Source organism: Salvelinus sp. IW2-2015, linkage group LG17 (genome assembly GCF_002910315.2).
Source record: "Salvelinus sp. IW2-2015 linkage group LG17, ASM291031v2, whole genome shotgun sequence".
NCBI lineage: Eukaryota > Metazoa > Chordata > Actinopteri > Salmoniformes > Salmonidae > Salvelinus > Salvelinus sp. IW2-2015.
Window position 1 is genome coordinate 25685129 of NC_036857.1, and position 9840 is coordinate 25694968.

General features: G+C 40.2%; 1 protein-coding gene across 5 annotated transcripts in view; it reads right to left on the reverse strand.

Moving 5' to 3' along the window:
• Positions 1 to 8401, reverse strand: part of LOC111976771 (45 kDa calcium-binding protein) — a 16630-nt gene extending 8229 nt beyond the window's left edge. Inside the window, exon 1 of one of the 5 annotated variants that reach the window (XM_024005884.2) lies at positions 8218 to 8401. The gene's annotated coding sequence lies outside the window, so the exon portion shown is untranslated. Of the gene's footprint in view, positions 1 to 2766; positions 2836 to 7115; positions 7631 to 7685; positions 8197 to 8217 lie in introns of those variants that run through there. The other 4 variants (XM_024005885.3, XM_024005882.2, XM_024005883.2 and 1 more) reach the window with 4 other exon arrangements.
• Positions 8402 to 9840: the final 1439 nt, after the last annotated feature.

Sequence of the window (9840 nt, forward strand, 5' to 3'; positions counted from 1 at the left end):
GGTGAAGCTGTTTGAGAGAATGCCAAGAGTGTGCAAAGCTGTCATCAAGGCAAAGGGTGGCTACTTTGAAGAATCTAAAATATAAACTTCTTCAAAGTAGCCACCCTTTGCCTTGATGACAGCTTTGCACACGCTTGGCATTTTCTCAACCAGCTTCATTAGGTAGTCACCTGGAATACATTTAAATTAACAGGTGGGCCTTGTTAAAAGTTAATTTGTGGAATTTCTTTCCTTCTTAATGCATTTAAGCCAATCAGTTGTTTTGTGACACGGTAGGGGTGTTATACAGAAGATAGACCAAGTCCATTATATGGCAATAATAGCTCAAATAAGCAAAGAGAAATGACAATCCAGTTAGTTATATAGACTACGCCCATCTTAGCTCACTCGTCAGCGTAGCCTAGTGGTTAGAGCGTTYGACTAGTAACTGAAAGGTTGCAAGTTCAAATCGCKGAGCAGACAAGGTACAAATGTGTCGTTCTGCCCCTGAACAAGTCAATTAACCCGCTGTTCCTAGGCCGTTATTGAAAATAAGAATTTGTTCTTAACTGACTTGCCTAGCTAAAGAGAGGTAAAAAATTAAGATGTCTTAATCGAAAATGACGGATTTGCCTCTTATCCGCTCATCGTTCCCCTTGTGCTATAGTTTGTACATCTCAATTGTCAGTACATTTACATTACATTTAGTCATTTAGCAGACGCTCTTATCCAGAGCGAACTTACGTAGAGTGCATACATTTTATTACATTTTTACCATACTGAGACAAGGATATCCCTACCGGCCAAGAGCAGACGCTCTTATCCAGAGCGACTTACAGTAGAGTGCAACATTTTTATTACATTTTACATACTGAGACAAGAATCCCTACCGGCCAAACCCTCCCTAACCCGGACGACGCTATGCCAATTGTGCGTCGCCCCACGGATCTCCCGGTTGCGGCCGGCTGCGACAGAGCCTGGCGCGAACCCAAGCCCAGCCTGGGCGTGAACCCCAGAGACTCTGGTGGCGCAGCTAGCACGCGATGCAGTGCCCTAGACCACTGCGCCACCCGGGAGATCTAGTAACTCCACATTTGTTGAAGCAAGTCAGCCATATCAGCTATCTTTTTTTTTAAACACAGTAAATTGAGGTTGAAATGAACTGGTTTGCTGCCAGACAAAGCTCCGCTGATAGCCAGGTGTAGCAGTGGTAAGGATTCACTCCATGGTGCTCTGAAAGAAAGCCTCTGCTGTTGGACAGCTTTATGTAGGCCCTAACAGTTTATGGCACCGTTTGTCACCGTATAGTGCAATTAATGTATTGTTTAGTGTGTGTGGTTGCTGGCATGCATAAAACATAAATATGTTGAGTTTGGCCCTCCAAGATTTACAAGCTAAAATCTCCACTGTGCACAATATAACAGGCGTCACATTGTTCACCTAACACCTTTTTTGCACTATTGGTTAGAGCCTGTGTAAGTAAGCATTTCACGAGGACAAATAAACTTTGATTTGAATTAGATCAATGATCATAGACTATAGACATTTTCACTAAACTGACATGACTTGGTTGCCTAGTGTTAAATCTCTTTCACACATCCGTCGGTGATGTCTTCAAGGATGGGGAGAATGAAGGATGCATAGATTATCCAAAACAGGGCATCGTTTTCATTTGTTTCTGCTATACTGCTAACTGTTACTTGGTCAACATAGAGGCTAGTGTCTAATCTAGACCTGTAATAGGTTATAATAAATCGACCTTAAATGCTGTCTCAAATAGAGACTTAACCGACCCCACGCCACATCCATCACAGGTGTTCGGGGGAAGCCCGTGAGCCCGACAGGGACACGCAAGCCGTGCATTAGCCTACATTCACAAGATAATAAGCCTAGGCCTATGAGGCTACTTCATTGGAAGTGTATATAAAGCAACATGCGATTACACACTGATTTGTAAGTTAACCTTGGGTTTCGACATTCACAGTGGCGATTTTAGCATGTAAATCTTGGTGGGGCAAAAAAAAATGTCTTAAGATGCAGGCCAGCAAACCCACTACACAACACAATACATGAATTGCACTATAACGGTGGCAAACAGTGCCCACAAACTGTTAAGGCCTACATAAAGCTGCCCTAACAGCAGTCCTGACACCTTACCACCGCTACACCTGGCTATTATGGGAGTCCCGTCATGGAGCGAAATACTTAATTCTGCCTCATTTACTGCCTTAAAAAAAAAAAACATAGCTGATATGGCTGACTTTCTTAAACAAATGTGGTTTCTACTGACAATTGAGATGTACAAACTATGGCATAAGGGGACGATAAGTGGATAAAAGGCAATCCGTAATTTCAAGACATTAATGAGCGAGCTAGGATGGACGWAGTCAATATTTGTTCAGCACTTTTGAAATGTACAGCAACAGAATTCAAAACATGGGCCGTTCTTACAGTATTCTCACTGTACACCAAGTCAGAACCATATGATAAATAAAGGGGGCATATAAGCAGACAAAGAAAGCTCTTCCAATATTCGATGATTACATCTCTCTAAAACAGGCTATAGGCTACATGTGCACCACCAAGTCAGAACAGTAGGTGAAATTTGGAGGTGAAATGGGACCAAATTATTAGGGAGGCGCACATGGGCTACTAAAAGCTTACTACACAACATTCACTTAGTATTACCTTCTTAGCTACAGTATACATATCTCCCTGGCATATTACATAATTTATGCAGCAGCATACAATACATTTTTGGACTCTCCCTTGTTGTGCTCTGCTCACTTGAACAGGAAGGTGGTGCGGCGGTCCTTCGTGGGAAAATTTTGTCATCAAACTTTGTCATAAAAGTCTGGCGTTCTCTGGATTTATGGTGCTTTCAAGACAACAGTGATCTTCAAGTCGTAGCTCTAGAAAGAGAAATTCCGAGTTGGATGACTGTTCAAAATGTATTTTCCCAGTACCCAGTTGTCTTGAACCAGAGGTCGACCGATTAATCGGAATGGCCGATTAATTAGGCCCGATTTCAAGTTTTCATAACAATCGGTAATCTGCATTTTTGGACACCGATTATGGCKGATTACATTGCACTCCACGAGGAGACTGCGTGGCAGGCTGACTACCTGTTATACAAGTGCAGCAAGGAGCCAAGGTAAGGTGCTAGCTAGCATTAAACTTATCTTATAAAAAACAATAAATCTTAACAATCACTAGTTAACTACACACGGTTGATGATATTACTAGTTTATCTAGCTTGTCCTGTGTTGCATATAATCGATGTCGTGCCTGTTAATTTGTCATTGAATCACAGCCTACTTCGCCAAACGGGTGATTTAACAAGAGCATTTGCGGGGAAAAAAGCACTGTCGTTGCACCAGTGTACCTAACCATAAACATCAATGCCTTTCTTAAAATCAATACACAAGTATATATTTTTAAACCTGCATATTTAGTTAATATTGCCTGCTAACGTGAATTTCTTTTAACTAGGGAAATTGTGTCACTTTTTTTGTGTTCTGTGCAAGCAGCAGAGTCAGGGTATATACAGCAGTTTGGGCCGCCTGGCTCGTTGCGAACTGTGTGAAGACCATTTCTTCCTAACAAAGACCGTAATTAATTTGCCAGAATTTTACATAATTATGACATAACATTGAAGGTCGTGCAATGAAACAGCAATATTTAGACTTATGGATGCCACCCTTTGGATAAAATACAGAACGGTTCCGTATTTCACTGAAAGAATAAACGTTTTGTTTTTTAAATGATAGTTTCCGGATTTGACCATATTAATGACCTACGGCTCTTATTTCTGTGTGTTATTATATTATAATTAAGTCTATGATTTGATAGAGCAGTCTGACTGAGCGGTGGTAGGCAGCAGCAGGCTCYTAAGCATTCATTCAAACAGCACTTTKCTGCATTTGCCAGCAGCTCTTCYCWYTGCTTCAAGCATTGCGCTGTTTATGACTTCAAGCAATTCAACTCCCGAGATTAGGCTMGCAATACTAAAGTACCTATCAGAACATCCAATAGTCAAAGGTATATGAAATACAAACGGTATAGAGAGAAATAGTCCTATAATAACTACAACCTAAAACTTCTTACCTGGGAATATTGAAGACTCGTGTTAAAAAAGGAACCACCAGCTTTCATATGTTCTCATGTTCTGAGCAAGGAACTAAAACCGTATCTTTTTTACATGGCACATATTGCACTTTTACTTTCTTCTCCAACACTTTGTTGTTGCATTATTTAAACCAAATTGAACATGTTTCATTATTTATTTGAGACTAAATTGATTTTATTGATGTATTATATTAAGTTAAAATAAGTGTTCGTTCAGTATTGTTGTAATTGTCATTATTACAAATAAATAAAATTGGCCGATTAATCGGTATCTGCTTTTTTTGGTCCTCCAATAATCGGTATCGGCGTTGAAAAATCATAATCGGTCGACCTCTATCTTGAACTCATTAAAATCAGATTTCCCAGATGTTTTGAGTGCGGCAGAAGTAATGCTGGATTGTCCCCATGACCAATGTAGAATGTTTATCCTTTCAAGCTTGGAAAAAAGACCCTTAAACCCAGACCTGGGACCACACACCCACTCCACTGAATAGCAGGCTTGTAATTGCTTTGCAATGCTTGCAGTTAGCCACTGATTCCTTCCAAACCACTCATTGTTAAATTTGCGATTTCCAACTTGTTGTGTAATGTTTATGTCCAATGGCCYATGAGCACCGATACGTTTTATCTATAATTTCTCTTCATTATTTCTCGTCATATGACAAGAATTAAAAAGGACTTGCCAGTAGATTGTCGACTTGATTCATGATGATGACTGCTAGCTTGCTAGCTAATATTTTGAAAGAATGATCAAAGCTGCGGAAGATATAACGTGATTTGACGTCATTTTATCTGTMGCCAATGACCTTGAGCTTTCTTGGATGGGCATTTCTAATGTGGCAGCACCCAAGGGGCTTGAATTTTCGAGCTCTACCATTTGGCGGTGACGTAGTGTCCCTATGAGTGATAGAACACTGAGCCAATCACGGCACAACTAGAGAACATTACCAACCCCAAATAAAATGTTATCGGTCACATACACATGGTTAGCAGATGTTAATGCGAGTGTTGCGAAATGCTTGTGCTTCTAGTTCCGACAGTGCAGTATTATCTAACAATTCCACAACAACTACCTAATACACACAAATCTAAAGTGATGGAATAAGAATATGTACATATAAATATATGGATGCACGATGACCGAGCGGCATAGGCAAGATGCAATAGATGGTATAAAATACAGTATATACACATGTGAGATGAGTAATGTAAGATATGTAAACATTATTAAAGTGGCATTATTTAAAGTGACTCATGATCCATTTATTAAAGTGGCCAATGATTTGAGTCTGTATGTAGGCAGCAGCCTCTCTGTGTTAGTGAAGGCTATTTAACAGTCTGATGGCACTGAGCTAGGCTGAAACACCTGCATTTTGGAGCTGCCTTACTCAAGAAAGCAAAAGAGAGATCAAGTTTATATGCAGATTTATTAACTCAATTAAAAAAGATATATACATTGTCTGCAAACTAATATGTGACACGTATTAYTTCCAAAATAACATGTAAAACAGGCACCCCCKAAAAAATGACGGGTCGCCACTGGACATTCGACATATAGGCTAGCTGTTAGACTCTATGCAAGMTGTTGGCATACGCAGGGGATTGAGGATAACGTTGTAGCGAATTTGAAGGGCAGCCTGCAGGGTCTGATGCACACAACTCCATGTCTTTGCGGTCTGTGACAGTACCAAGAGAGTTAACTCCATTAGGTGTCCTGACAATGCACCATGGCTGTTAGAATGGTATAGCATTGCTTTGGGGATATCTGGTGTGTGTGTGAGTGTGTGCCTCCAAGGACCACATTAAATACACCACTTTATTTTATAGTGTAGGCAACACTAATCCACCCTGCATGAGTGGATCAGAAAATGTAGAACTTCAGAAATTGATACTTYTATTCTATTATTCAAGTTGAACAAGTGTATTAGATCATTAGACTGATAAGCGTTACAAGGACCAAGCTCTCTAAAATGCCAAATGGTCTAAACTATTTGCTTTTGAGATGGGGGTAAAATCCAAAGTTGCATTATATTAAAAAGGTGCAAAATGCAGAAATCGCACTACCATTTCCTGGTTGCTAAAATTGTAACAGTTTCAGTTTGTGACAAAACAAGCAATGTTAAGTGTAGCGAATCATTGTACCATCTAAACTGATGTAAAATATATTTCCAATAACCAAAAATATTGTATTTTCAGCTGGTGTACAAAACCAAAAGTAAGAAGCAAAAACTAAACTTAACGGGAAACATAGAAATAGTGCACATAGACCACATCTACCACTCAGAACTGCATTCAATAAAATTACATCTAGAACTCACATGTCTATGTGAATTTGGTCAGGTTGCCCAAAAAGTCACATATTGCAGCCTTAAACATGATACCTTCCTTATACATTTTTTCTAAGAAAATTGGTCTTTCCTCTATCAGTACATTGGAGTTTAGCCATCTGGAGGATGAAATTGGAATCGTAACCAACTCTGTATAGCTTCAAAACATTATACGAGCCAGCAGCATACCACCCTGCTTGCTTCTGAAGCTAAGCAGGGTTGGTCCTGGTCAGTCCCTGGATGGGAGACCAGATGCTGCTGGAAGTGGTGTTGGAAGGCCAGTAGGAGGCACTCTTTCCTCTGGTCTTATATATATATATATATATATTCCAATGCCCCAGGGCAGTGATTGGGGACACTGCCCTGTGTAGGGTGCTGTCTTTCGGATGGGGCGTTAAACAGGTGTCCTGACTCTCTGTGGTCACTAAAGAGCCCATGGCACTTATCGTAAGAGTAGGGGTGTTAACCCCGGTGTCCTGGCTAAATTCCCAAGCTGTCCCTCATACCATCATGGTRACCTAATCATCACCAGCTTACAATTGGCTCATTCATCCCCTGTAACTATTCCCCAGGTCATTGCTGTAAATGAGAACGTGTTCTCGGTCAACGTACCTGGTTAAATAAATACAACTAAACCTTTTACTCTAGGAAACAAAATGAACGAAACGGGGAGGGTCCTACCTGAATTTGTCCAATAGAAACTCTCGTTTTCGTTTGGAGTAAACGGTTTCAGTTGCAAAATATTTCACAACAAACTAAACGTTTTGCAACGGAATCCGACTAATGAATACACCCCAGCATATCTAACAAGCCGGCAACGTTAGCKGATGAGAGGACAAGGCTTGATGACCTACCTAGTGTTGAGCTCCAACGACACAAAATCTGGAACGCTGCTCAAAATAAATGGCAGGAAATTGAAGAGATAAGGCACTAACTAGTTAGCTAGCCCACCTAGCAATGGCGAGAATGCATCGTCGTACGAGCAAAACAAAACTGCTAGCTAGGTTATATTTCATGTACACGTGGCTGCCACTACGAACTTCACGCAGYAGCAAACGTCTCACTCTAGCTGCCGAATCAATCCGCATACACAGAAAATGTTTGATTAGATGACTTGGGGGAGATTTCTATTCTCAGGAAACAAGCTGCCACTCACGCAGTGTGTACACAGATTGCGTCATCACGTTGCCGTGCGGTACATTTGACCAAAGATTATGGATATACTGACAAGATACATGTCTCCGCCCTTACCATGGGAGTCGTTGTGCACAAAGCGGCACGGCAGGATGTCTAACTCTCGCCTATCCTGGTGGATACGTGTCATCATTCTAATCCTCTTTTTAAATATTCGATGAGGGTTGTTGACGTCAACCGCCTGTATTCAATGTTGAGGGAGCGAGAGAGAACGCTATCCATAATATAACACTTGAAATGTCTATTCCTTTGAAACTTGTGAGTGTACTTTTTAATCTTAATTTTGTATTGTTTATAATCWATTTCACTTGCTTTGYCAATGTAAACATATGTTTCCTATGCCAATAAAGCCCTTTAAATTGATTTGAGAGAGAGGCTACGCGACTAGCCTCATCTCATGAATATGCATAGCCATCTTACAACTCCGATAATAAGTGTTATATTAAAGAGTTGCCGMGATGTCACGTGCCCTACTTATATCTCACGCAGTAAATAAGCCATTATTTTTTCTGTTGCRCCAATTCGAAACTCTCATTGATCTCCATTAAAAAACGAATTGCTTGGCGGCGGAACAACGAACAAACGCTACCTGCTGGAGGGAGACAAATGTTCTGCCTAGTTGGCCTCTCTTCCTATTTCTCTCTGTTGTGATTTCGTCCTTCCTGATGAAATTGGGGCCGTTCGTTTTTGTATCGCTCGGTGCCCTGGGGTATTGACTTTACTCACGGCCATTCTACAAAGAATTCTCCACGCATCAGGGGAACCGGCCGAGGCATAACGAGCGTTACCCAGTTTACAAAGATGGCATTTGAAAACCACCATTCTACAGTAGACTGACCACTAGCGGGGGAGTTGGTAATTGTCACATTTAAAGCCACATTGTGGATGTGCAAGTTGGTCGCTAATAAAATGTAATGCACCCAATTACATTTCACATGCAAATAATGCTTGATTACTATGAATCTGTAATGCTCAAGTTAGGAGGGCAACAATACTGATTTTGGAGGTACGATTGTTTTGGTGCACTTTAAAAAAAACACTTCACCTCTGGGTGGCACTGTGCACAAAAGTTATATTTCTACACAAAACATAAGTGATGAGGCTCCATCCATATCATCACCTCAAAAGTACAGTATGTGTAACTGTAACTAGGCTATGCAGATTTTATTTAGGCAGACTTTGACCACTCAGTGGTTGATAAGAAATTCTGAGAAATGTTATTTTTGAAAATGTATTGGTAGGGTTCACATATTTTGCAGATGTTATTGCGAAATGCTTATGTCCCTAGGTCCAACAGTGCAGTAATACCTAACAATACACACAAACCCCCKAAATTAAAATAAAGAAATGAAGAAATATAGAAATATTAAACAAGCAATAAAATCCTTAGTTGCTACATACATTTTTGGACTTGTAAATTAAAGGTAGACTCAGCGATATGACATAGATACAGAAAGTAAACAGCATAGTGGGTCCATTTCTGCAACAACTAAGAGCATTGAAGCGCGAAGCTTCACCACTATTTTGGTGTCCTGGCTACCAAGCTGTGAACAGCATGAAGCTAACCCATGCACATGCTCAGATACTGTGTGGGACTATGTGAGAGCGATGTCTCACATCTCGCTCATCTCAATATTTGCTGTGCTGCTCGTGGCAACATCATTTCGCTGAGTCTACCTTTAATGATATACAGTCAGTTTCAAAAGTATTGGGACAGTGACACATTTTRTGTTGTTGTTTTGGCTCTGTACTCCAGCACTTTGGATTTGAAATMATACAGTAAATATGAGGTTAACGTGCAGACTGTCAACTTTCATTTCATTCATATCGGGTGAACTGTTTAGAAATTACAGTACTTTTTGTACATAGTCCCTCCATTTTAGGGGACCAAAAGTATTGGGACAAATTCACTTATGTTTATTGAAGTTGTGAAAACGTTCTCATTCAGCATTATTCATGATTCATTCAGGATTATCCATAGTCATGGCAGCATCCACATGAATCACATTAATGTAGAAGTGTTTAGAACAATATTCTAGTCTTATTTCCAATAAAAGTGACTCCAAAATGACACAATATTATTCACCATTCATTTCTATTGCYCACAAAATAGTCTGAAACACAACRTTAAACAAACAGKAAATGCATCCAACAAATGTGTAGAGTCACAAGCTTGATGTAGTCATTGCGTGCTATCAATATAGGACCAAAT